Source organism: Pseudorca crassidens, chromosome 9 (assembly GCF_039906515.1).
Source record: "Pseudorca crassidens isolate mPseCra1 chromosome 9, mPseCra1.hap1, whole genome shotgun sequence".
NCBI classification, from domain to species: Eukaryota; Metazoa; Chordata; class Mammalia; order Artiodactyla; family Delphinidae; genus Pseudorca; species Pseudorca crassidens.
In genome coordinates, this window is record NC_090304.1 from 61,622,814 (window position 1) to 61,649,183 (window position 26,370).

At 40.4% G+C, this 26,370-nt stretch overlaps 1 protein-coding gene across 28 annotated transcripts in view; it reads right to left on the bottom strand.

Moving 5' to 3' along the window:
* DLG2 (discs large MAGUK scaffold protein 2) overlaps positions 1–26,370 on the bottom strand; it is a 2,011,757-nt gene that overhangs the window by 182,745 nt on the left and 1,802,642 nt on the right. Inside the window, exon 1 of one of the 28 annotated variants that reach the window (XM_067750595.1) lies at positions 11,972–12,225. The exons of 26 other annotated variants lie outside the window; for them this stretch is intronic. The gene's annotated coding sequence lies outside the window, so the exon portion shown is untranslated. Of the gene's footprint in view, positions 1–11,648; positions 11,668–11,971; positions 12,226–26,370 lie in introns of those variants that run through there. One more of the 28 variants, XM_067750598.1, reaches the window with a different exon arrangement.

Consider the following 26,370-nt stretch of genomic DNA (forward strand, 5'->3'; position numbering starts at 1 on the left):
TGGAACTGACCAGGGCAACCTGGGATGTATGGTCACCCTTCTATAATTCCTTAGGCACAGTTGCCTTTTAATAATTAAAGCTGCATGTATTTATAGGAATAAATCAAGAGAATAAAATATAAACAAAACAAATAAAGGAGACTTATTTTAAGAAAAGATTTCTTAAAATAAGCTTTTGTCTTTTTTCTACATTAAAGATGAGATAACCTCTTCTCAGTGCATCCAATGAATTTTCAAGTGCATTTTTCACTTATTTGCCCTTTGAAATGGAATTAATGCCATTTAAAGGTGATACACAAACTCTGTCATCCCTCCTATTACAGCTATCTAAGTATATGACATTCAGGCAGACGTACATTGCTGGAGGATGGTGGACATGGAGCTGGTATAATGTTAATACATTGTCTAATTCACTTGTAAACAGGATTCTGTTTTCATTTCTGTCAGTCCTGAGATTTGGACTGAATTTGTTTCCTAGTCCCCAGGACACAAAGGGGCATATCTAAGTGATCTTTACAAATACTTATCCCGAATGTGAAGTTGACCACATGGCAGTTGGTCCAAAACTGCAACCAACTTGTCCAAAATTTGTAGGGTCTATGCTGGAGAAATTAGTGCTACTTTCTCCAGAAGTAGCTAACTTCCTTCTACTTGGTTCAGGGTCTGCTAAGCATGTGCAGAAATTAAAGAAAGAGGAGGAAGCATGGTCCCTGCCTCCCACTCACTTTACAATCTCCTAAGGAAATGAAGTAAAAAAACAGAATGATGAAACTCAAGCTGAAGTCCATTGAAGAAGAGATTTAAATGGACAGCACTGGTCAGCTCTGGCATCACAGACGTGGTGGGCATTGAAGCAGGGTAGAAGTTTCACAGAAAGAGTGGATGGAGGGCCTTCTGACTCATGCACAGAAACACCCAATTATTAATTTGTACTGTGCTTTTACTTTTTTCAGATCCTGTGCTAGGTTCTGAACACACAGAAAGAAAAGTAAAACACTCCACTGAAGGTTCTGTAACTGAATACTCAATACTTACTATTGGAACCATAATGGTTTGGGAATACATATTCCTTATTTGTAATTTAGTATCAGAAAGTGTATCTACACCACAGAAGGAAACAAATCCCTTTGGGCTCTCTTACATGCACATATTCATGAAATCCTAAGTTCGTGCTGATGAAGAAATTTCATTAAAAAACCCAGCAAATTCCACCTGGTCTGTGAAACAGGTTCTCTAGGGGATATCATGCATGTTTTTACAAATTCAACTCATTGGCTTGCTCCTGGGTGGATAACTAATTATCTAAGAATTCTGAGGGACAAATGGATTCCTTTCTATTGTTAACACATATATTCCCAGAAATTTATGAGAAAAAAATCAGCACTATAAGCAAATTAATATTTCCAATAATAGTATACTACCAAGGAGTGATTTGATTAAAATCTTCTCCTTAATACAATAAAAAGGAAGCAGATTTCCGTTTGTCTTGGCTGCTTCAGTATAATGTGGATCAAAGGCAAGAGTGTTGACTAGATCACCTGCCAAAGCCCCCTTCAGTCTTTCTGTTCCATACTTTTTAGAGGTGTAATTTCTATTGATATAAAATAAGCCCCTGCAAAGGACCAAAAGAGTGTTCACAGGGCTGAAACGTGAAAGTTTTGTAGATTTACATGCAAAAATTAGGTTCCGATAACCATAATTTTTTTTTAAATAGAAGGAAATATTTTTCTTCATATTTTATCTCTATGACAACCAAATAGGTTTGGAAAAATGCTATCTTACACTAATTAAGAACATGGCCTCACAACTTGGCCTTCTATGAATATTAAATGCAAATGTGTGAATTATCTAGTTTCAATTAGGCGGCTGCATTCCTGGCTTTCAGTTATGAGCAAACACTGTTTTGTATATAGAACATGAATTGAGATTTGTTTTTCAGGAATTAGATAAAACTAGGGGAAATGAAAGGGAGCCCACTGCTTGAATCACACACCCTGATGCAGAACTTAGAGGTCTGTACCCACTCATTTACCTTTTCATCCTTCTATCTGACATTATTGAGTGCCTCCTATGAGCCAGTCAATGGGAGGACAAAGAAAAATCTGTCCTTCCTAATGAGCTCCCTCTGGTGATGGCGACCCACGTAAACAGATAATTATGAAACATGCCCAGAACATTTGGGATATAACGAGGAGATGGAACCCACTGGTGGGCGGGTGGGGTGGGAGGGACATCTTCTGGGAAGATACAGACAAACAAACTCATGCTTATTTGTTTAATTATTATTTTATTTATTGTTTATCTATATCCCTACTCATTTTCCCTCTCTTGTATTATTTTGATGTAAATCATTTCACCTGTGAATACATCAATGTGTATCTCTAAAAGATAAGGACCTATTTTTAACATTACCACAATACCATTATCACATCTAAAATATTACCAATAACATCACCAAATAAATATCCAGTTGGTATTCAAATTTCCAATTGTCTCATAAATGTCATGAATTTTTTTTTTTGAAGTTTACCTGGACCCGATAGGTTCATTGATTACAATTAGTTGATTTGCCTTTTAAGTGCTTCCCCTATGTTTCTTTTCTCCTTGTTACTTATTTGTTGAAGAAGTCTGAATTTTAAAGAATGAGTGGCGGATAAGATAAAGGAGAAGGGAGTAGGGAAAGAAGTTTAGAAAAATGGTTGCCAGGAACAAAAAATACTGCAAAGGCATTGAGGTCTTCCTTGCTTTCCTTAAAAATACAAATTCTGTGATCATTTTTATTTCAAAAACATTGCCCAGTATAAACTATCTCCTTACAATGCCCTTCTCCGTGTAGCTAGTAAATTCCTACATCACCTTCAGGGTTAACTCCAGAAATTATTCCCCAACTTCTCAATCTTACATTGTCTCCACCCTGCCTAAAAGGATGTATTATCTGGTGTCTATCAATTAACCATGTTAGATGCCAGGCATGCAAGGATAAATGAAATCAAACCCCTGCCCTCAAGAAACTCACTGGGGGGTATTTTTGGCAAGAACGGAGGTGATGCGATACTCTGGCCCATAAATGTACATTTCCCCATATAATTTAGTGATAGCAAGTATACACTCATTGTTGTGTAAGGCATAATCTGGAAGGCAGTCAGAAAAAGTTAGATTTGCTATAAAATCATTAATAAATAGTCTTGCTCTTTCAGTTTCCATTTAAAGATAGAAAGTTTGACTTTGTCAACAGGCTAAATGCTTAGAATGTATGCTTTCTTGCTTTTTTCTAATGTTGCTATGTTATGCAAAGGTTGTAAGAAGACTAATACTGGAAGATTAGATAATCAAATTATAATGAGTTTAGCTAGTTCCCTATGGCTCACATTTCCACTTTTTATATTGCTGTTGAAGCAACTGAAGCAACAAGCAATATAAAAATGTATTACCCAATCATATTTTTAAATGATGCTCTTGATGATGGAAGGCCCAAGAACACTTTTTCATTCACGTAAAGGCTATCAATATTTCCTTGGGTTTGCAAATTTTGGCCTTTACAAGTAAAAAAAAAATTCATATTCACCATGCCAGCACCTAATACAGAGCCTTGCATATAATGGGCAAGACTGGGTAACACATGGGCTTTCCTGCCACTTTCTAGCTGTGTGATCAAGACTTATATTCTCCTCTCTTCTCACAGTGCTGTTATGAGAGGTAAAGGTAAAGAGGTAATGTGTACAAAGTGGCAATAAACACATGGGAGATTTAGTTATTATTTGTTAAATAGATGAATGAAAAAAAAGTGCATATTCTGCCCTGTCCTTCATTCCTGTCCTATCCAAATTCCTGGCCAATCTTTCCAGACAATCTCAAATAATATCTCCTTTATCACTCTTTAAAAAATTACACAGGGCTGTTTCTAAACATTTTAGGTCTTAATTATACATTGTTTCTGCATCTGAATATTATTCTCCTCCACTGTAGCCACAAGTTTTTTAAAAATAAGATGGGTCTTATACAGAAGCGATGTCACAATATTTAACAACTGGCTGTGCCAGGCGTTAACTCTTTAGTTAATCTTTAGTTAACCAATTAGCTCTGTGAAAGGCCTGGGAAAGCAACTGGAGTTGGGGGTGATACAAAGCAGTTGGGAAGGGGGAGGGCAAAGGAAACCTGTGAAAGGAAACCTCAAAACTAAACAAAGAAGAGTTTATCTGGTTTGTGCTATAGGAAGTAAAGTTGTGTCACGGGATAATGGCACCTTTTAATTCTGGGATGACATATGTGCTTTTAAATCAACATTATCCATCACCCTTCCACTATTTTTAGTTGCTTCTATCTCTGCACTGAAGAGCTGTCTAATTTGAAGAAGAAACCAGTGCCCTGGGGAGCATTTCCTACATGATCACTGCTGCCTTCTCTCACTCAAGCATGTTTTCTGAGTAAGTCTCTGGTTCCTCACTGACACAGCTGGGCTGTGACCAGTGCCATGCTTGGCTTCATGTTTTCTGAACAGATTTGTTGCACCAGAAGCAAATGGCAAGAGAAAATATACTTTGCTTCCATTTGTTGACATTATTGAGTGTTCTTTGGGAAGAAGGTAGATGAATGCGTATCTAGCACCACACTCATTAGGTAGGTAGGTTGATAGCATTTAATGACCTTCATGAATAAAAAAATAATATGCTATGATTGCATTTAGATGCCACAAAATTGTGAACAGTATGAGCAGACTTCCTACGGAAAGTAAATAATAGTCTTGTCACTTCTTCTATGCTGCAAAACTGGAAAAACAATCCAAAACACAGCTAATTTAATTTGGAGTCAAGAGTTTTAATAGAAACTGTTACCAAGCCCACCCAGTACAATTTTATCCAGGAAGTATTTTACTTTTTCAATGGAAAGGAAAAGTGAGTACTGCCTAAGGCTGAAGAACTAAAGAACAGATAAATTATATAAACTGTGAATCACACAGACACCAAAGTTTAATCTAATTTTGCTATAGAGCATTGATATTTGGCTAACAAATATTTTATTCTAGTCTATCTCATTCTCAATGTGATATATACTACACAATTAGCAAGTAAGCACATCTATTCAATGGTAGCCTCATTTGTCTTATACCTTTTTTGTTTTTGTTTTTCTTTGTCTTATACTATTTTTTAGCATCAGAAATTTCATGACATCACAATCTAAATACATTTGAGGCATTGAGTGAATCATTAAACTTCTTTTTTTTTTTTCATTAAACTTCTTGAATAGGTTTCACAGAAGCAAAAAAGGATGACAATGGTATTGTCTAGCACTAAAATTCTATAATTTTGAACCAGCGAACAGAAATTTTAAGGTTCATATTGAATTGACTCCATATCTGTACTCACACTGTAAAATAAAAAGATAAAGACATGACTGGTTTAGCTTAAAACCCAAATGCTATCATCCAATAGCAGGTTTTGGTGAAACATACATTAGGTTTTCTGTTAATTACACCACTAGTCAGGTGGCTTCTGGCTGGTAACTTCTGCAATAGTGCCAATGTGAAGATAAATAGAGAGTTAAACAATTACCTGGTTAGTTTTTGTGGCTGCAAAAAGCTTTTTTTCTCTGCCTCAAAGCCTTTCCCTCTTTCTTATCTTTTGGCAAACTCCTACTCATTGTAGGGTGAGTCAGTATTTAAAGGCATGCACCATAGTATGCTTGGCCTTCTTTCCATTCTGTTATATACTAATTCTAGTGGACATTTGTACACTGTGCGTTGTACATATAGCAAGTTGAAGACCACAGCATCCATCCCATCACCACCACCACCCTTTCCTTTTTTTTTTTTTTGGCCACTCTGCGAGGCTTTCAGGATCTTAGTTCCTCAACCAGTGATTGAACCCCGGGCTCCCGCAGTGAAAGCGCAGAGTCCTAACCAGTGGACCGTCATAGAATTCCCCACTATCTCTTCCTAACAGTAACAGCTGCCAGACTTTGTTTACGGGTTCATAAGGTTATGGGGAGGCTGTCTTTATCCTGTCTAAGCTTCAGAATGGGCTGGTGATTTGGCTTTATGTTCAAGGGTAAGCCAGTACGTTTAAAAGTGAATTTCAAGGACCATTCTCAAAGCCATTGCTTTCTGGCTGGATATGACTAAGAAAATAAGTTGTCCATGAGCGACTGACAATCATTCTGGGACCATGAGGGCAGTTAGTGTTAGGATACAGCTAATACCAAAACAGGCAGCATGCCAAAACTAAAAGAAACAGATTTCTTGACAAAAGAAATCGGTGTGCCACAGGATCAGACCTCTGAAGCTGGCTTCACTGCCGTACTTTTAAGTTACAATCACCAATACATTTTCTTTATTGATCAAGCCAGTTCCTTGCAATAGAAAGCAATCTCACCTGCCCCTGTTAGGGCACAGTGGGGATCACTCTGTGTTAGAACTGTGGGCTCACGTGTCCATTTCTCTTGGATTTCAAATGCGTTGAATCAAATGCGTTGATTCAAGGATGATGAGTGTTCATTTTTTAAATCTCAGCACCTAGCAGAACATCTGGCACTAGTCTATGCTTAATAAATGATTCATAATAGACAAATAAACAAGCAAACAAGCATATGAAGTAATAAGCTAATCGGAATTATTCCAGCCAGAAAATATCTTTCCCAAGTATTTTATATTTAAAAAAATTTTGACAGGAGTCCTCCTATCGAGTTAGATATCCATAACATATCCATAACCATTTCCTATTCTAATTCAATTCTCTAAAAATGTTTCTTCTCCTTTTTCCTCTTAATTACATAAATAATGCATGCACATTATAAAAGTTCAAATGATACATAAAACATAAAAAAGAAAGTAAAAGTCGATGGGACTACCACCAGCCAAGGCATACACTATGAAAAGTTTTCAATTCAGAGGTTAAATGATAAATTTTGTTTTGTCCTGTTTCTGCTTGCCAAGTGTGGCACACACCTTAGTCATCACAGAGTCATCAGTTTAACTGCTGTATTTTCAGACTGGGGGAACGTTTGATATAGGCACACTATGTGCTAAGTTTTAACTGTGCCAGATGCTTTCATGTGGATGAGGGAATAGCTATTTACTGGGACATGAGTTACCGCATTTATGTTTTCCCAACAGCCTTGAGACAGGAATTACTTTACTTGCTTTATAGCTAAGGAAAGCAAGGTTGCAAGATTTGGTAGTAGAAAATATGTCCCAAGATGCATTCTACCTTTTCATCTAGAAAACTACTTTATGAAGGCGAGAGTAAAAGAAACAAAAACAAAACAAACAGACAAAAAAATCACTCTGGTAACTGCATAATAGCTTTCATTGCATTAAGAACAAAACGAAACAGGGCTTCCCTGGTGCGCAGTGGTTGAGAGTCTGCCTGCTGATGCAGGGGACACGGGTTCGTGCCCCGGTCCGGGAAGATCCCACATGCCGCGGAGCGGCTGGGCCCGTGAGCCATGGCCGCTGAGCCTGCGCGTCCGGAGCCTGTGCTCCGCAACGGGAGAGGCCACAACAGTGAGAGGCCCGCGTACCGCCAAAAAAAAAAAAAAAAAAAAAGCCCTCAAGATTCTTAATAATTACAGGGATTTTGCTGCCTGGAACTCCTGGACTGCTAGTTCTCCTCACGTGGGTCTTTGTCTCCAATACAACAGAAGATGGAAAGAAGCCACCTTCTGGGAGAATAAGACGCTGGGCAGAAGAAAGGGCTGTAATAGTGATAGAAGCCCACACAAAGCCATTGATCATCACCTCTGCTTTTCATACCAGCCTGTAGGGCAGGGTTCCACAGAGTTCCTTCAGGCAGCCTTCATCAGCCCCAGCACCAAGGGTTACAACAGCAATTTAAAACTAGAGATAAGAAAAGGGCACCTTAAATTACCATTGGACTCTCTGAGCAACTACATTTTCAAATGGCATAAAGGACAAATGACAGCGTTTTAATCCAATTGACCCTAAAGTCACCTTCCAAAGTCAGTCTATGCCTCTGAACTAGAAACAAGACCAGTATCTAGCCTTGATGGATCAGGTTGCTGTCAATTCCAAAATGGAACTTAAAAAGCTTTTAGTCTGAGATCTTCATAGCTTTGACCACCTTCTTGTTCAAGTGATTTCCTTTGGTTTAATGGGGAAAAGGTCAAAAGCAAAAACAAAAGCCCCACAAAACCAACCCACTGGAATTTTAGCTTCATTACTCTGAAGTACAGGTAAACATTCTTCAGTGCAGAGTAGGGCTGTGCCTAACATTTTGGGGGCCCAAGGTAAGAACACAAATAGAGGCCCCCAGACCTGGGCCAGCCCCTCTTCTCTTCCATAGTTCCTTCCTGCACCGCAAAAGGCCTTTCATGCAGATGTGTGGATATTCCAACTCACAAGTCCAAGCTATGATCAACAAAGTCCCATTCCCTGGCCTCACCCCTAACCCCATGCAAATAGCAACCCCTTGGATTTCCTCATGCCCCGGGGTGGGCACAGAGTACAACCCTTGGAAGTGGGCTCAGGATTGTCTGGGGAAGAAATTCTGGGATCCTGTTTACCCTGAATGTGGTCTAGAAAGCAAGCTCCAAATGGGCCCATCCTCTTGGCCCAGAGACTCCTCTAAAGCCAGAGGAATGCTGCCCAGGTGAAAGGACAATGCTAATTCAGGGTAACGTTTAGATCTTATCTTGAATTTGGCAGATTTATGACCTTTTAAAATTTCATGCTTTTTAATACTAAATTTTATACTTCGGTGAGAATTGTAAAGATAACTCAGGAAAAAGTGATCTTGATTGGCACAGACCAAAAATGAGAGCAATGAAAGTCTCCTACTTCATTTTTTTATACTCCCTAAACTCTGATAGAGGTTAAATATGTGGGGAGAAGAATCAAGGCAACTATAGGGCCAAGATTCCAAAATGGAGCCATGTAGAGCTGGGCAAATCCTATTGAATCATTCCACCATGGTGGTTACAGTATAGATTCTAGAATCAGACAGGTTTGAGTTCAGATTCTAGCACTGCCATATGCCAATTTAAATTAGTAGTATTTAAATAAACTTCTCTCTAATCTCGTTTCCTAATTTGATAATGAGAAGCAAAATAGCACCTACCGGGTAGGGTTGTAATGAGGAGTAAATGAGAAAATGTGGGTAAAACAGACAGTACAGTGCCTGGGGCATAATAAATGATATTTATAATTAGGTACTTTAATGCAATGTCAGGGCTGGAATTATGGCCTATTCATTGTTTAGCAAATAACTTAGAAGGCTATGAAATATTATTTGGTATCAGTTTATCTCCATGCTCCCCATTTGACATCAAGTTTATTCTTTAAATAATTATGTAGACATCAGATACCATTCTAAGAATTAGTGAAATGTGAACTGAAAGGTAATCATTCTGTGTTTACTAGGTTTCCAAAATAAAAACAAAAACAAAATCATCTGACAGAAGTGTATCTTGCTAACAAGAAAATTTTTTATAATCTTCCTATTTAATGTGCGTATTTCTTTCAAAACCAACATCAAAATGAGCTAATATATTTTACAAAATTCAACTTCTAACCATAATGACTACCTTTTACTGGGTCCCCTTTGTGCCAATCAGTGCACCATTGGTTATACATACATACATCATCTATCTGGTGTAATCTTCCTAACTTCCCCTCCCCAATTTTACAGATAAGGAGAGTGAGGTGGGGACCATGGAGACACAAAGCCCCTGCCCTTTCCATCTGCTGACTGCTGAAGCCAGGTCTTAGAACAGCTCCTGTAAACCTCGCCCCCTTCTACCCCCGCCAACCTCTCTCAAAGAAAATCATATGTGTCATATAGGTAAAATGTTCATGCCTCTTTGGCTTATAACCCTTTTTTAAGAGACATGCTTTTTGGTGTGTACGTGTTCTCTTGTCACAGTTCGTATTTGTCTTGCTGTAAATTTAACTGAGAATAACTCATGCTAAATTTTCTTTTGTTGCTATTGAAAGAGCTTATTCTTGGTGGGTGGAGAAGATGGAAGATGGAAAAACCACCACCAAATGAGAAGAAACTCAGTTTATGGAAATTAGTGCATTGGCTTATTTCTCCATAAAACCACACTGAATCAAGACCCAGGTACTGCTGCAAAATAAACCAGGGGCTCTAGCAGGAGATTTTTTTAAATGTAGTACAGTAAAATTCAACGTGCAATACATCGCAAAGGTACTTTACAACTGTATTGTTCTTGGCATTAAGATATATTAACACTTTTAGGAACCTTCAGCTGTGTGTCCTGAGCTTTACAAGCATCACGTGCTGACCAGACCATCAAACGCAGATGTTGGTTTATACCTGCAATGGTTTGCTGAATTTCCTATCTTAATAATTACTGCTGTAGCCCGGAGGCTTTGAGCTGAACGCAAGACAAAAAGACATTTTACAGACCCCTTGTGGGGCAGCCAGTTTGTAGATCAGAAACCAAGTCTCAGGTTACACACCCCTAAGTGCCAACCATAATACATCACTCCTCTGCTCTTTAAGCAGAACTTATTCAGAGAAATGGAAAATATGGAAAAGCTATTTACGGACAAAAGAAGAATGCCTGGAAAATGTGTTCCTGAAAAAAAAGATACATTCCATATTCCAAATTTGCCAAGTTTTGGTGCAATCAGAAAGTGTACTAGGAAAGAAGAAACAACTTTATTGGAAGTATAGTGGTACTGATGACCAAAATATTTATCAAGAAAAAGCAAATAGCAAGCTGGTGGGGGGAAAAAATGCATATTTTTTTCAAGGAGATGTTAAAACGAGTTGCTTTCCTTGAGGATAAAGAGGATGTTCTTGTCAGATCTACAGACTGCACATCTAAAGAAAAAGTGCAATTATGCATAAAGTAAACGCTTTGGACAGACAGTTATGGGTTCAGAAGACAGTAGCTCCTTGCCAGTGAAATAAAGCAAATGTCAACAAGCCAGACACACTTGAAACATTCAGAAAAATGTCTTGCTATTCCTTTCCATACATAATATGCCATATGACACCACAGTTAAATCTGCTACTGCAAAAAAAAAAAAAAAAGTACGTCAATCTGTTGGTTTCCATGAGATTTGGACAGAGGCAAACAACACGGCAGAAAGGAGTCCAGGAAGGTACAGCTTTCGCTTCTTTCCTTCTGAGGAGGAAATGACTTCCTACAGCTAGCTGATCAGGAGTTAGCGCTCACTCTGCTTGGAGCCAGGACCTGGAGCATACCCAGATGTGGACCAAAACACAGCTTCAGGTAATTATTAACAGGAATAGGAAACTAGAGAAAACAGCCCCAAGTTACGCAAATACAACTGCCATGCTTTCTGCATTTGTCTGTCCTGCGGGTGGGATGTACAGCTCTTTCCATAACGATCCAGTCTTTTCTTTTCCTCCTTCTCCCACACCACCAACAGGCATGCCAAATGCAAATCTGCTCACATTCTGATCCCATTCCGGCAAAACGCAGGGACTACCACCATACCGAGTCTCACAATAATCTCCACAATGACAATTATTCAGAGTCCCTCAGTTCTGTTCACACAAAAGATTACAATTTGAATCTTGCCTTGCATAGGTTCAGCTCTGTCGGAGCTGGTTACCAGGCAAACAGTCTGTTTTAGAATTTACCGATTGCTGGGGAGGGTAAGCTGGGGGGTGGGGATGGACAAACCGCCCTGTACATACCTCCTTTTGGCAGCTAGGAAAAACAATTTCGTGACAAAGAGACTTGTTCTTTTCAAAGCTCACCCAACAGATGAAACTGACAGAATGAAACCAGAGAAACTTTAGCAACCAAAGAAAGCAGCCTTCCAAGGATCAAGGTGAATAATTGATTTGTCGGCTTTTGTTTCATCTTTTAAGCTATTTTGCTCATTTAATAGAATTGTGGAATTTGTCAGAAGCCCAAACACTGACACACACTTCTGACAGCAAGTGCATATTCCAAACTACAGATTCATTTGCCAAGCTTATTCAACAACGATTAGCTGCAAAGCCAGGGAACTTACCGAGCACAAAATTATTGGAACAAAGCAGGGAGGAGGCAGGAGGCACCAAAGGCAGCTTCTCCGTCTCCTTGGTGCCAGGTTCTCCTGTCTGCCGTCCAGTTCACACTTGCCTTTATAACTAAGACTCCGGCAGAACTCACTAGCAAAACCTGATGAATTATAAAACAGCCCCTCCTAGGCTCTCATACTTTACATCACAGGGGGTGACCATGCAGCGTCTTCTCTCCCTGGGTACATATATTTCCTTGTAACTCATCCTGATAAATATATCAGCCTGAGAAGCAGTGACAGTAATCGGTGTTTGGGATGTACCAGCATTAACCAATAAGACGCTTTCCCACCATCAGTACCACACCCCATCCTCCACTTGTGTTCCCCCACACCTTGTTAAGGTGGATCCACCCAACCCAGTGGGGGGTAGGCAAAGATGGCAAAACGTGGATGAAAGCCCCTGAGTCTCCAACGCACACATAGCGAGGCATACTACTCAGGTTTAATTCTCATTAATAATTCTGTAAAGATCAGCCCTCATATTTGCATAGCCTGTCACAGTGTACCAAACACTTCACTCTCCCTGAGCCCCTCAGCAACCAGGAAAGGTTCAGCAGTGCTACAGTATAAATGAGCCACCCGAGAAGTTAAGTGACTTTGTCCAATGTTCACAGAAATGGAGGATGCAAGGAGCCCTAGAGGTTCGGGAGTTCAACCCGCTAGCTGTGCAGATGAGGAACCCGTAGAGAGAGAGACAAAATGACCTGCACAGGTCACAGTTTCCAAATACGATTTGAGCTTGACCCCAAACCCCAGGTCTTCTGATGTCAAAACAGTGTCTTTCTATCCTATCCTACTGTGCTACCTCTAGAGCAAGGAAGCCCTGAAAATCGAGACATGCAGATTATCAGGAACAGTACCATTGATTGGCCAGAAATCATTAACAGGCAGGTAGCATGGAGGAGCAGTGCCTGAGCTTTTTGTTTCCTCTCTGACAAGGTCAATATAACCTCTTTAGGTTCACTGAATATCAACACTAGAAATCATGTTTTTGATGATAATAGCTATTATTGGGCACTTCTCATATGCCAGGCAGTGTTTTAGGTGCTCAGCCTCATTTAGTCTTTATTTAATCTTCAAAACATTCCTACGAGGTAGGTATTAGCATAAACAACATATTGCAGATGAAAAAACTGAGATTCATAGAGGTTAACACATCCAAATAGGATCCCAGCTGCTAAGTGGCAGGGCTGGAATCAACTCCAGGCAACCTGGTTTCAGAGCCCACACTCTTAAACGTATCATCCTATCCCAAGCAGTGTTTCACATTCAACTGTAGGGGCAGATGAGCGATGCAAGCAGATTTATTTACTATGGCCTTTTGTAGAAATTACAGGAAGAGCACAGGTTTAGGAACCAAACAGCCTTGTGTTTAAACCCTAGCCTTGTCACTGATTTACAGTAACATGGGTTGCTTTATCTATAAAATGGGCATGATAATTTTTACCTTGCAAGATTAAGTACATCAAGAAAATGTAGTGCCTGGTTTATAATGCATACTCCCAAAACTACTGGCTATTATTCTTACCACACTTCTTTCTGGAAAATGGATTTCTGCCTCACCTTCTCCTTAAAGTGTCTTTTTCCATGTCAACTACTATTTGCCAAGGATTCTGCTAAGACTGTGAATCTGCCAGCCGGTGGAAAAAGGGAAACAACCCCAGAGAGGTCTATCACCCAGACTGAAGAACATCACCAGGAATATGGGGACTTTCTGCCAGAGAATGGCAGGCCCGGGGGCTCTGCTCGAGGCTGCCTGTTCAGGTCCCCAGCTCTCCACTTCTGCTGTTAGTCAAATGAACTCACCAGCCCAGGAAAGCATACTTAACAGCTTGTTGGCTATCCACAGTGAGACTAACTTGGCTTCCTTCACCTGTTTCAAACAAGCGCCTGCCACATAACAACAATGAAATTTTGCACACAGCTGCCTACTGCCACTAAGTCAAGGTGTGCCAAGCAAGGAAACAGGTACTCTGTCTCAAAAGTTCCACCGCAAACTCCTGTCCTAACTCAATATAAACCAGGATTTGGCCACCTGACAGGTTCCAACCAGGTGAGTTCATCCATATAAGAGACTGCTATCTCCAAGGTATGCAATCAATGTTCCTTGAGAGACATCAGCAGTAGCCCTCTGTGGGACAAGGTGATGCTATAATTTTCCAGGCTATGCAGGATTAAGTATGAGAGACTTTCTTAGCTCTGTGTTTCTAGAGAATGACCGAGTGGGCAACTTAATTTGTTCACATATGGACTACTTTCTCCTTGTTTATTTTTTCCTCTAAGCATCTTACTAGGGGATATGGAATATATGTAGATGAGGTGCCCCCTCTTTCATGACCGTAACACTAGACACTGTAGAAGCAGAGGTATGCAACATAATTAGAGGGTCGGGGAAGAGGGACTTGAGTTTCTAAACTGGTAAGAAAAGCCAGGTGTAAACACTGTGTGTAGCAAAGAGTAAATAATAAATAACTGATTACAAGATAAAGGGTTACTTCCAATATCAGTATGTGGGTTATCCACGTATGGCTTGATGTGGCTTGGTCTACTCTAAGTCCTTCCATGACTTCCAGCTTCTTGATCTACCATGATCCCCCAAAATTCCCTTCAGAGCCATTCTCCCCCTGCTGCCTGGCTATTCCACCATTATGAAACACCCCATGAAAAATTATTGTGGATGAGTCTTCATATAGTTTTTGTATTATAACACACTGTTCTGTCCCCATCAAGGATCATCATAACACATATTCTGTCATAATTACCACCTCACGCCACCAATTGCTCCCAGACGTAATGAACTATGTGGAGCCTGGAAGCTGCACCAGTACTTTGCTTATATTAGTGACAGTGCTGGTATTTACTGACACTTATTATGGGCTGGCAATGTGTTAAAACTTTACTTGCATCTCTCATTCAACCCTCACAACATTTTTTTTAATAGATTTATTTATTTATTTATTTGTGGGCTGTCTCTAGTTGCGGCAAGCGGGGCTACTCTTCGTTGCGGTGTGCAGGCTTCTCATTGCCGTGGCTTCTCTTGTTGCGGAGCACGGGCTCTAGGCGCGTGGGCTTCAGTAGTTGTGGCTCGCGGGCTGTAGAGCACAGGCTCAGTAGTTGTGGTGCACGGGCTTGGCTGCTCCGTGGCATGTGGGATCTTCCCAGACCAAGGCTCAAACTCTGCACCGTGTCCCCTGCACTGGCAGGCAAGTTCTTAACCACTGCACCACCAGGGAAGCCCTCAACCCTCATGACATTTTGAAGTGAGCTGTACTATTATCTCTACTTTGTAGATGAGGACTCGGTGACTAGAGAGGTTAGCTGACTGGCACAATCAGAAAAATGACTGAAGTTCTAAGACTGCAGAGCCCACTCTCTTAACTATTATATTCACTGCTTCTAAGAAATTGAGATAACAGAGAACAAAAAATGTAAGTGTCCACTCTCGGTGTTTTTACCTCTTCACATCCCATTCTCGCCTTAACTGACTTCAGTCAGGTTTCACCTTCACCATTCCACTAGAGTTGCTTTTATTAAGGTAAATAATGACATGTTCACCAACAAAAGCAATGGCCAGAGTGGAGTCCTCAGTTTACTCAATCTCTCCACAGCTCTTTGACACAATGACTTATATCTTCCTCGAGTCAACCACTTTTTAAACTTGGTTCCTGAGACCCCCCCCCCGGTTTCCCTCCTACCTCACTAATTCATCCTTCTCAGTCTCCTTTGCTGAGTCCTTCTCCACTTCCTGATCTTTCAAGTTTCTTGTGTCCCAGGGCTCATCATTAGACCTTTCTCATTATACTCACTCCCTAGGCCACAACAACCAGTATCAAGGCTTACATGCCATCTATGGATTAAAGACTACCACATGTAGATCTCTAGTCCTAGCCTGTGCCCTGAATGCCAGACTTTCATATCCAGCTGCATCCCACATCTGAGCATCTCCATTTGACCATCAAAACTAAACCTGTGGTCCCCACACCCTTCCCATATTTACTGTACTCCTAATATATACCATTTCAAAAAATGGCATAATTGTTCACCAAGTTGCTCTGGTCAAAAACCTGGGAGTCATTCTTGGCTCTTTAAAAAAAAATCTTATATCCCACATCTTATTCATCAGCAACTGCTGTTAATTCTGTCTTCAAAATATATCCCCAATCTTTTCTCCATCTCCACCTCTGCTCCCCACTCTATATCACAATAATCTCTCACATGGATTTCTGCCCTCACCTAATTCGTTTCCTTCCTTTGACTACTGCCTTGCTACAAATCACTGACTACATAGCAAGCAGGTTCTCTTAAAACAAAAATCAGACCCCATCACTCCCTACTCAGTTCCATTCTGTGGCTCCCCTTTCACTTAGGATTTACTCCTTCACTACAGTCAGGATTCTGCTCACATGTCTCCTCATGCAAGATCTAACCCCCTGACATCCTGTGTAGAACATCATCTTCTATCCCTCCATTATTCTCTACTCTCTTAATGGACTTTGTTTTTATTTATAATACTTATCTCTACTTAAATTTATATTATATATTTATTTGTTTATTTTATTAACTTTTGCTTCCCTCCACTGGAATGTAAAACCAGGGGCCTTGTCTAGTTCATTCATGGCTGAGTCTCCAGCACTAGAACAGAGTCAGCCACATAACACATATTTTAAATATTTATTAAGTAAATGTGTTCAAAGTCACATCTTCACTACTTTTTTTTTTAAGATTTATTCATTTTATATTTTATTATTGCTGCGTTGGGTCTTTGTTGCTGCACACGGGCTTTCTCTAGTTGCAGCGAGCGGGGGCTACTCTTCGTTGCAGTGTGTGAGCTTCACATCGCAGTGGCTTCTCTTGTTGCAGAGCACGGGCTCTAGGTGCGCGGGCTTCAGTAGTTGTAGCACACGGGCTTCAGTAGTTGCGGCTCACGGGTTCTAGAGCGTAGGCTCAGTAGTTGTGGTGCACAGGCTTAGTTGCTCCACGACATGTGGGATCTTCCCGGACCAGGGCTTGAACCCGTGGTCCCCTGCATTGGCAGGCGGATTCTTAACCACTGCGCCACCAGGGAAGTCCTTCACTACTTCTTAGTTATATATCCTTGCATAAATTACTTACTGTCCCTAAGTCATAAATTCCTCAAAGGGCCACCAGGGAAGCCCTTTACTGTATTTTTAATGTATTCAACCTCTCCTGAATGACTCTGATACAAGAATTCCATGAGTTTAGTTAGTGTTATGGGTTAACCTGTATTTCCCCCCCACAAACTCATATGTTGAAGTCTTAACCCCCCAATACCTCAGAATGTGACCTTATTTGGAAACAGAATTGTCTGAGGTGTCATTAGTTAAGAAGTCATACTGGAGTATGGTGGGTCCCTAATCCAATGTGACTGACTGGTGTCCTTATAAAAGGGGGTCATTGGGACACAGATATGCAACAGGGAGAAAGGCATGAAAAGACTGGAGATATGCTGCCAAAAGCCAAGGAACTACCAGAAGCTAGGACAGAGGTCTGAAACAGATCATTCCCTAGCACCATCAGGTGTAGCATGGCCCTGCAGACACTTGGATTTCAGACTTCTGGGCTCCATAACTGTGAGACAAAAAATTTCTGGTGTTCTAAGCAACCTAGTTTGTGGTACTTTGTTATGGCAACCCTAGGAGATTAATACGGTCAGATATTATCCTCATCTGACACATGAAGAAATTGCAGCTCAGAAAAGTTGAATAACTTGCCCCAAGTTTCACAGCTAGTAATCAAGTAGGGCCTGGATTTAAATTGAGAGCCGTGTGACTTTAAAGCCTGCTCATAGCAGTAGCAGTGGTTCTTACAGGCTGGTCCCCAACCCCTGTTGGTCTAGAAAGAATGAGAAAAGTAAATAGAATGCAGTGATTTTTCAAGATAAAATGACCTTTCTTTATTATGAGATTATGTCTTTTCTACTCTGTTTTTTCTTATTGTTTTTGCTGTTAAAAGTTGTCTTTTTATTTCTGAAATGATGATGAAAATAGATCGTGGGTTTTTTGTCTTTTTTTTAATGTCCTTCATTTTATTGGCAAGATAAAAATTTGGCAACTCTGTTGGCCTATAAAAGTTTGTTCTGAAGCGTTTCTGGTCTATGAAATGTAAAAATCTGGGAACAACTGTTCAAATGCTGTCCTTTTCCAGCAAGCAAGAAAACCCTTCATATGTAGCCATATTTGGTGATAGGAAGAAGAAAGCTTTTCTCCCAATCAGCTGAAAAGGTCCCTCCCTGCTCATATATAAACTGTTTGTGCTAATGGTCATAAACTCTCATCTATTACCAACAAATTAATTTGGTATAATGCTATGCAACAAATTTGTGTAAGAATTTAACACTATTCATTCATAACTGAATTCAACAAAATTCAGACTTTTTCTTAGTCTTGCCCTCTCCTTCTTCCTTCTTAGTGAAGATTTTCTATTTCACTAAATTCTTGACTTGCTTTTGACTTGATCCATTTTCTTTTGGGTTCAGGACCTGTGGATTTGTGCAAACGTCTGAGGATTAAATGAGATCACCTCGGTTAAATATCTGGAATATTGCAAAAGCTTTCAGTAAATGCTAGTTCCCTTTAAAGAAAGAGGTAAAGCTTTATGCATCCAGCAGGGAAATAGCTTTAGGACCAAAGAAGATTTAGAGCAACTGAATGACTTGGCAAGATGGGCCAACATGAAGAGTGTTAATGAACTCTATCCTTTTGTTGAGCTTTCAGTGATCATGAGATAGTTTACAGAAATTGTGGCCATCTATTTTTATGAACTCATGTTCATGACTAGGTGTGGGCTTATATATATGCTCATATAAACATAGAGAGAAACTGGAATATACTGATAAATCATATACATCACTAATATAAATTTGATTGGTGTGAGAGTAGGTACCCTCTTCAGAAGGAGAAACCCAGAAAGAAAAAGCCTTCATACATATAAAAGTTTACTTCCTTTGTTTTACCATTATCTGGTCCCCTATAATCTAATTCATGTCCACCAATTTGCCCTATCCTGGGAAACCTTAATAAAGACAAACTTCAACCCATCTCTTTGCCGAAGTTATCTCAGACTGCACATCAATGATGGAGGAATTTCTTCATTCCATAAATATTCATGGAGGGTCTGTTATGTCTCAGGCACCTTATTACCATGTTGGATGGCAGGAGGTCAATACAATCAAGGTCAGATTTTCTGTCCCCTAAGGGGCTTTCAGTCCAGGGAGTAACAAGCAGATAACAACTAACTACACAGCTAGCATATTTTATAAGGACTCATTAGGGTGCTATAGATACCTAGAGGAAGGGCATCTCACCTAGTCTGGGAGGTGAAGTCAAGAAGGCTTCCTGGAGGAGGTGAGGTCTCAGCTGAGTCTTGATGGATGACTGACTAGGAGATATCTAATTAAGAAGATTTCTAATCAGAGTGAGAAGCATGTGATGTGCAGAGGTCAGCGGGGAAGGGGTTGATCATGGATCTCTGGGGGAGTGGAATTTTATCCATTTACCACTCAATAAACTAAGTACACGTGATGGAAAAAAGACTAATTTCAGAGTTTAGGAATACCAGAGAATAATCATTCCTTTCTCATGGACTTCTTCAATGCAATGAAGGTTGAAGTGGTAAATGTCATGCTTTATAGTTAGACAGTCCTGATTCATTCAAGCTGACCTTTACAAGTTGTTTATCTCCTCTGAATTGAACTTCGTTCCTCATCTATAAAATGGAGATAATTGTACGTAACATACAGCTGTTATAAGTGTTATTCTGAAATTTAAAATGTGAAATATCTTGCTTCCCACCTGCCACAAAATAGACACCAGAGTAACTGTTAATTCATGTTCTAAAAACAGTTGCCTCGTTCTGAATAAGAACCTACATCACTCATACCAAATCCTTCTCAACCAGTTTTCTCAAAACTTTGTCAACATCATTTAAAGAAAATGTAAGCACACCTTCCATTATCTGAATATTTATATATTTATAAATTGTAGGATGTACAACCATATTACTATGACACAGTATGTACATTATAAATCCTATACCAAAACAGAAATTTAAAGGCTGAGATGAAAAGTTACTATAAAGAGAAAGACTATCATCTTGCATACCCTTAGGATGCATATACCCACTTTGGAGAAGAACATGAGCTCCTAGACAGACAAGACCTAAACTCATTTATACATGTAGCACCTAGCAGCACAGACCAAGTACAGTCAGCCCTTTGTATCTGTGGGTTCCACATCCATGATTCAACCAACGGTGGATCGAAAATATTTGAAAAAAAAAGTTCCAGAAAAGTTCCAAAAAGCAAGACTAGAAATTACGACACCAGCAACTATTTACATAGCATTTACCTTGTATTTACAACTATTTACATAGCATTTACATTGTATTAGGTATTATAAGTAATCTAGAGATGGTTTAAAGTATATGGGAGAATGTGCATAGGTTATATGCAAGTATTGGGTTGGCCATAAGGTTCGTTCAGGTTCTTCCGTAAGATGTTATTTTATATAGTTTTTATAAGATGTCACTTTATATAAGTGACTTGAGCATACTCGAATTTTGGTATCCACAGGATTCCTGAACCCAATCCCCCAACCAACCAACAACTATACTAAAAAATGTCTACAAATTGAAGAGACAATACTGGGATATTAGGAAAAAAATTACAAAACTGGTGGCCTCAAAATGTCACTACCTGTCCAAACCAGGTTTTATAGTTTTAATTTTAATATATATTTTAATAATAATAAAAGCTTAATATAGTAGAAATGTTAAGTAACCAAAATGTAACTGTCTCCCTTTCCAGATGTTTGTGGCAAGTAGCTAATATATTTTTTTTTAGTTTTAATATTTTTTTACTGAAGTATAGTTGATAATATATTTCTCTTTTACTGAGCAAATAGTAATAACAACCATTTGCCGAGTACTTAATAACAGGCAGACACTATGCTAATCACTTTACATGTTTTTTCTTATTTGGTCCTTGCAGTAATCATGGCACTGCACTGCATCTCTCTAGAGGACACTGAACATATTTTAGTGTATGTTAGGGGCCTATAAATCATGGCCTGCAGATCACATCTGGCCCACTGTCTGATTCTGTAGAGTCTGTAAGCCAAGAATGATTTTTACATTTATAATTGGTAGAAAAAAAATCAAAGGAAGAAAAATGCTTTGTAGCACATGAAAATTATATAATATTCAAATTTCAGTGCCCATAAATGAAGTTTTATTGGAACACAGCCATACCCATTCATTTATGTATTATCTATAGCTGCTTTTGCACAACAATAGCAGACTTGATTAGTTGCAGTAGAGAACAAATGGCCCATAAAACCTAATATATTTAGTGTCTGACCCATTACAGGTTTACAGTATGCTGACCCCCAGTGTATGTGAATGGAGCCCCCTGGAATTATGCAGGTTGGGAGTGCAGGATTGTAAGTCACAGTCCAGGTAACAATCCTATATGGAAATGGAGGCTCAGAGAGATTAAGTCATTTGTCCACGCTATTAGGAAATGGCAGAACCAGAGGCTTTTAGGGCAGATTTTTAAGGCTGAAATGAGCCCCTGATTCTACATAGAGTTCAGACCCTTTTTTTCTGATGGTCTCTTCTGGCTATATGATTATGAGCCACTGCCAATAAAACTTCCCCACTGTCTCCTCGGTCTTCTCTGTGCTCTCATGCCCAGATTTCAATATCTTTATGGCTAACGACAGGGTAGAGTGGGGAATGGGTCAATGGAACAAAAGCACAATTCACTCCTTCATAGCTACCTTCATGAGTCTCTCAAAGGCACTCTTGGCCTCTGAGTCTTGAGACTTTGCCATCTCTGGCTGAGCTGAAAGTGATGAAAAGGACATGTGATGGAATGCTGGAAACCTCATTACTGGCTCTTTGCCTACAGAAACTCAGCCAGCTTATCTTCTTTCCCAAGGAACTTCAAACTTACACTGGCTCAGCTGGTTCTTTCCAGGTGCCTTTAACAAACTGTTCTGCCCAGATGAGATCAGAAGTCAACAGACCAGAATCTGCATATACTTTTCTATCCTGGAGCCTATGTCCCTTTTTCCTAACCCTCATTGTTGGAAATCCTCCTAGGATCTCAGCCACTCCTGGGTTATAATCTGGATACTGTAAAACACCAAGTCACAATAATTTCTTCCCGGACAGTATCCCGGAGAGCCAGATACATTAACATAATTTCTGTGGCTGCCCAATTACAGCCAGAATTTCACTTTCAAGCAAGAACAACTAACACTGGCAAGGCATCAACTATGTAAAGCTGTGGGAACAGCTTTCACATAGGCTAATCTCATTCAATCATCCCAGCAAACAGATTCATTATTCCCATTTTATAGATAAAGACACTAAGACTCAAGAGGGATTAAGCAGTGCATACTTTGTATGCACCTGGTAAGTGGTAGGTTTGGGCTTTAAACCTTGATATCTCTGACTTCTAAGTGCATGTCACTTTAGTAAAGGAGCCCTCCATGAAAAAGTTAGGTTTTTTTTGCCATGATATTCATTTAAAAGCAAGCAAACAAATACCCCTTCCACCTCTTTCCCCAAATCTCTTTCCCAAATCATGGTGTGATTATTCTTTATAATTGGGACACAGAACAGTATGATAGAGTTCAGTGAGAGGCACGGTTTAAATTTACTGGCAAGTCATTTAAGCAACCGGATCCTCTGTAAATCTGTAAAATGGGAATAACAACCTGTCTACCTTGTACGGTTGTTGTGAGGATTATATAAAAGAATATAAGCATTCTATTATACATGAAATGTTCAGAATAGGCAAATCCATCCATACAGAAAAGAGATTGGTGGTTGCGTAGGGTTGCAGTGGGGGCAGGGAGATGCGAGGAAATGGGGAGTGATTGTTAATGGGTATGGGGTTTGGGAGGCGATAATGAAAATGTTTTAAAATTGATGGTGGTGATGGTGTCACGATTCTGTGAATATACCGAAAACCAATGAATTGTATACTTTAAATGGGTGAAAAACATAGTACATGAATTTAAAAATAATGTAGATAAAGAGCTTATTAGCACAAGGCCTGACACAAAGTAAATGCTTTATAAATGTTAGTTGGTCATAATTGTTCCGAGGCAGAAACTGGTTGGTTCACCCAACTCATTTCCTCTTCTGGAGCACAAAACTAGACTCCACCCTAGAAATTAGGTGCGGCCATCTGTCTGAGCTCTGGCCAAGGGAATGTGAGTTCTGGCCAATGAAATGGAATGGGCCTGGCCTATAACAACATTTCCCCAGCAAGCCTTCAACTTCTCTTTCCCTCCCACCAGCTTGATGCAAATGAATCCTTTGACCCTGGAAGCCACACGTTGAAAATGGAGGGGCCACAGCACGGAAAAAGTCCCTGAATCACTGCCTAGAGGAGACTTAAGACAAGTTTTGAACTTCATGAGAAAGAAAATAAACTTCTATTGTGTTTAAACCATAATTCATTTTAAGAGTTGACTGTAACAAGAGCTTGTATTATTGTAACCAGTGCATTATTGTTACATGTATTCTTCCAAATTGTCTGAAATAAATTGACTATGGATTGGCTGACCGTGTTGGGTCTGGGGTCCTGAGGGCACACAGGAAAGGCTGTCTGGCAAAAACATCCATGCCTTTAATACTGTCAAACAATCACTGGACAGTCTGGAGAAGGGTACATAGCTTCTAATTAGCTTTTCCAACTTGGGGAACCTGAGTCCTTGCTCTGCCCTCCAGTCCCTTCGTGAACAGCAGGCAACATGCGATCAGACCATGAGCGGCAGGAGGGCAGGAGCGGCAGGAGGGCAGGTGAGCCTGCCACTCTGCACTCTGCACTGCTCTCCTGCTCTCCTTCATGGAGGACATATATCCCACCCTCTTCTCCTTTAATAGAAGGGAAAAACAATACAAATCAAAGATGTGACCCAAAGCAGATCATGTACCACCCTTGCACACTGCTTTTTTTTTTTTTTTTTTTGCGGTACGCAGGCCTCTCACTGTTGTGGCCTCTCCCGTTGTGGAGCACAGGCTCCGGACGCGCAGGCCCAGCGGCCATGGCTCACAGGCCCAGCCGCTCCGCGGCATGTGGGATCTTCCTAGACCAGGGCACGAACCCGTGTCCCCTGCATCGTCAGGCAGACTCTCAACCACTGCGCCACCAGGGAAGCCCCACAGTGCTTTTTAAAGCAGTATTCTTCATGCTTTAAATGTGGAAGGCAGAGAGCTTTTGGCTCTCCTGGTAAATAACGCCAAAATATTTGATTGTTATTGTCTCTCATTCAGAAGATTCGCTGTCAGAAGGAAGAGCTCTGAGTCATGCCTTAGAAAAGGTGAACAGAGGATATGCATCCACAACCAAAGGTGGCAGAGTGAAGAGAGGACACTCACTGGGGCAAGGGGCTCTCAGGTTTACGAGCCCCTTCCCTCTGTCAGATGGGGCCAACAATGCCTTTCCAGGCACACAGTGAGGACCCGTGGCAATGAAAGTGAAAGCGCATTCAGATCTTATAAAACTAGGTGATGATTCCCAAGTATTTACCGTGAAGTCCTTTTACATAGCTTGTTTAATCTTCTCAACAAGCTTGTTACATGAGTAATAAGCTCCACTTATGAGATAAGGAAACTGAGGCTCAGAGAGGTTAACAGAGCATTCCCATGATCACCCATGTGGTGAGCAGCAGAGCCCGGACTCTAACAGGGACCTGATAGACACCGAGAGCCCACATCTCTAATCACCATACCTTTCCTGACTCTGAACAAATGGATTATCAAGGTGAATGGCTCTTTTACTGGAGAATCCAGGATGCCCAAAGCCAAGAGGCCGACCCCTGCTTATTGCATAGGCAAAATGTTCATAAGGCTGCTTGCATTCAGGCGTATGAAGTGCCTAAGAGAATAATGAAACAGATGGGAAAAGGAAGAACAAAGGCCATTGTCCTGGGCCCCAGAGACTAGCCTGCCTAAACATGATTCAAAAAGTTTTCCATGAACTCAGACCTCACAGATGTTGAATATCAGATCACTGCAGGTAGAAATGTGAACTTCCAGTTATAAAGCATGTCTTCTTGCTAAAAATCGCTTCCCTCCCCCAGGACAAACTCATAAAGAAAGAGAAAAGAATCTGAATTCCTCTCTGCTTCCTGTTTGCCAGGAGGTTTCTTTTTCCCTTCAACTGCAAGGTCCCATTGTTTCTCTCATTTCTTCTTAGCATGCTCTATTTAAACCAGATGGAGCAGTAGCATTTTGAAGCTAGTTCTGAAGCCCAGGGGACACGCATCATAAATAAATAAACAAATGAACAATTCAGCAATTGGTAGGTCAGGCAGGAATGAGTTTAACAACTGAACTGGAAAAGTAGCTGAAAATCTACTCCTTGATGAAAGATCTGAATGTGCCCCAAGTCCTCTCCACTCAACAGGTAACTACACTGCCTTCTTTCAGTGAATCAGGGGCTAGAGAGCACGCAGCAGTGGGGAGGCAGTTACAGAGGGCTCCACAAAAACATCCAGTGAGCCTCTGGCCACTCTGCTTTACCAACATGCTGACACAGTATCCCACGGTTGCTGTGAAATATTCATTCACCGCCTATAAAAGCAAGACATTTTCAAGTGCTGCTTTTCTTTAAATACACTCTCCTTCAAGTCTTACATAATCCAACTATCATCCCATGTGAGGCTTAATTTAAAGGAAACCATACGTTGAGTTAATTCACTGTGAAGGGTTATGGAAGTTATATTTATTTCAGAGAGTCAGCAGCTGTGTAACAGGGTGTCTAATATATGCCTAACCTACTGCCAGGTTCTGGAACACAAATATGAATAGGATCCAGTCTCTGTCCTTAAAAAGTTCATGGCCTCCTCAGAGACAGAAGTGTTCAAAAAGTAAGCGAAAGAAGTGTTACAGGTATTAAGGTAGAAAAAAGTGTATGAAGTGTTTAGTCATCAGCTCTAATGAGGGAAGAAGTATGTGTGGGGAGGTGCAGAGGACAGGGATTATGATTCGATAAAAGAGAGACCCATCTGTCCACCAAGAAGACCCTAGAAGCTGCTGTCTACGAAGGAGACAAGGTGAAACAGTGGTAGAGAAAGCAGGAAAAATAAGGGCAGCCGTGCACAGTGTCATGAAACAATTAAAGATTAGGGGTCACTGGAGACACTTGAACCTGGCTGGGAAATGGGCTTTGAGGGAGAGAAATGAGAGGCAGGCCTGGGGGTTGGAGCAGAGCCTTTGCTGCCCTGTGGGTCATGTGAAGGAGTGTAGACTCTAGACTTAAACAACAGAGTAAGCATGATCCGATTTGCACTTTAGAAGATCACCGTGGC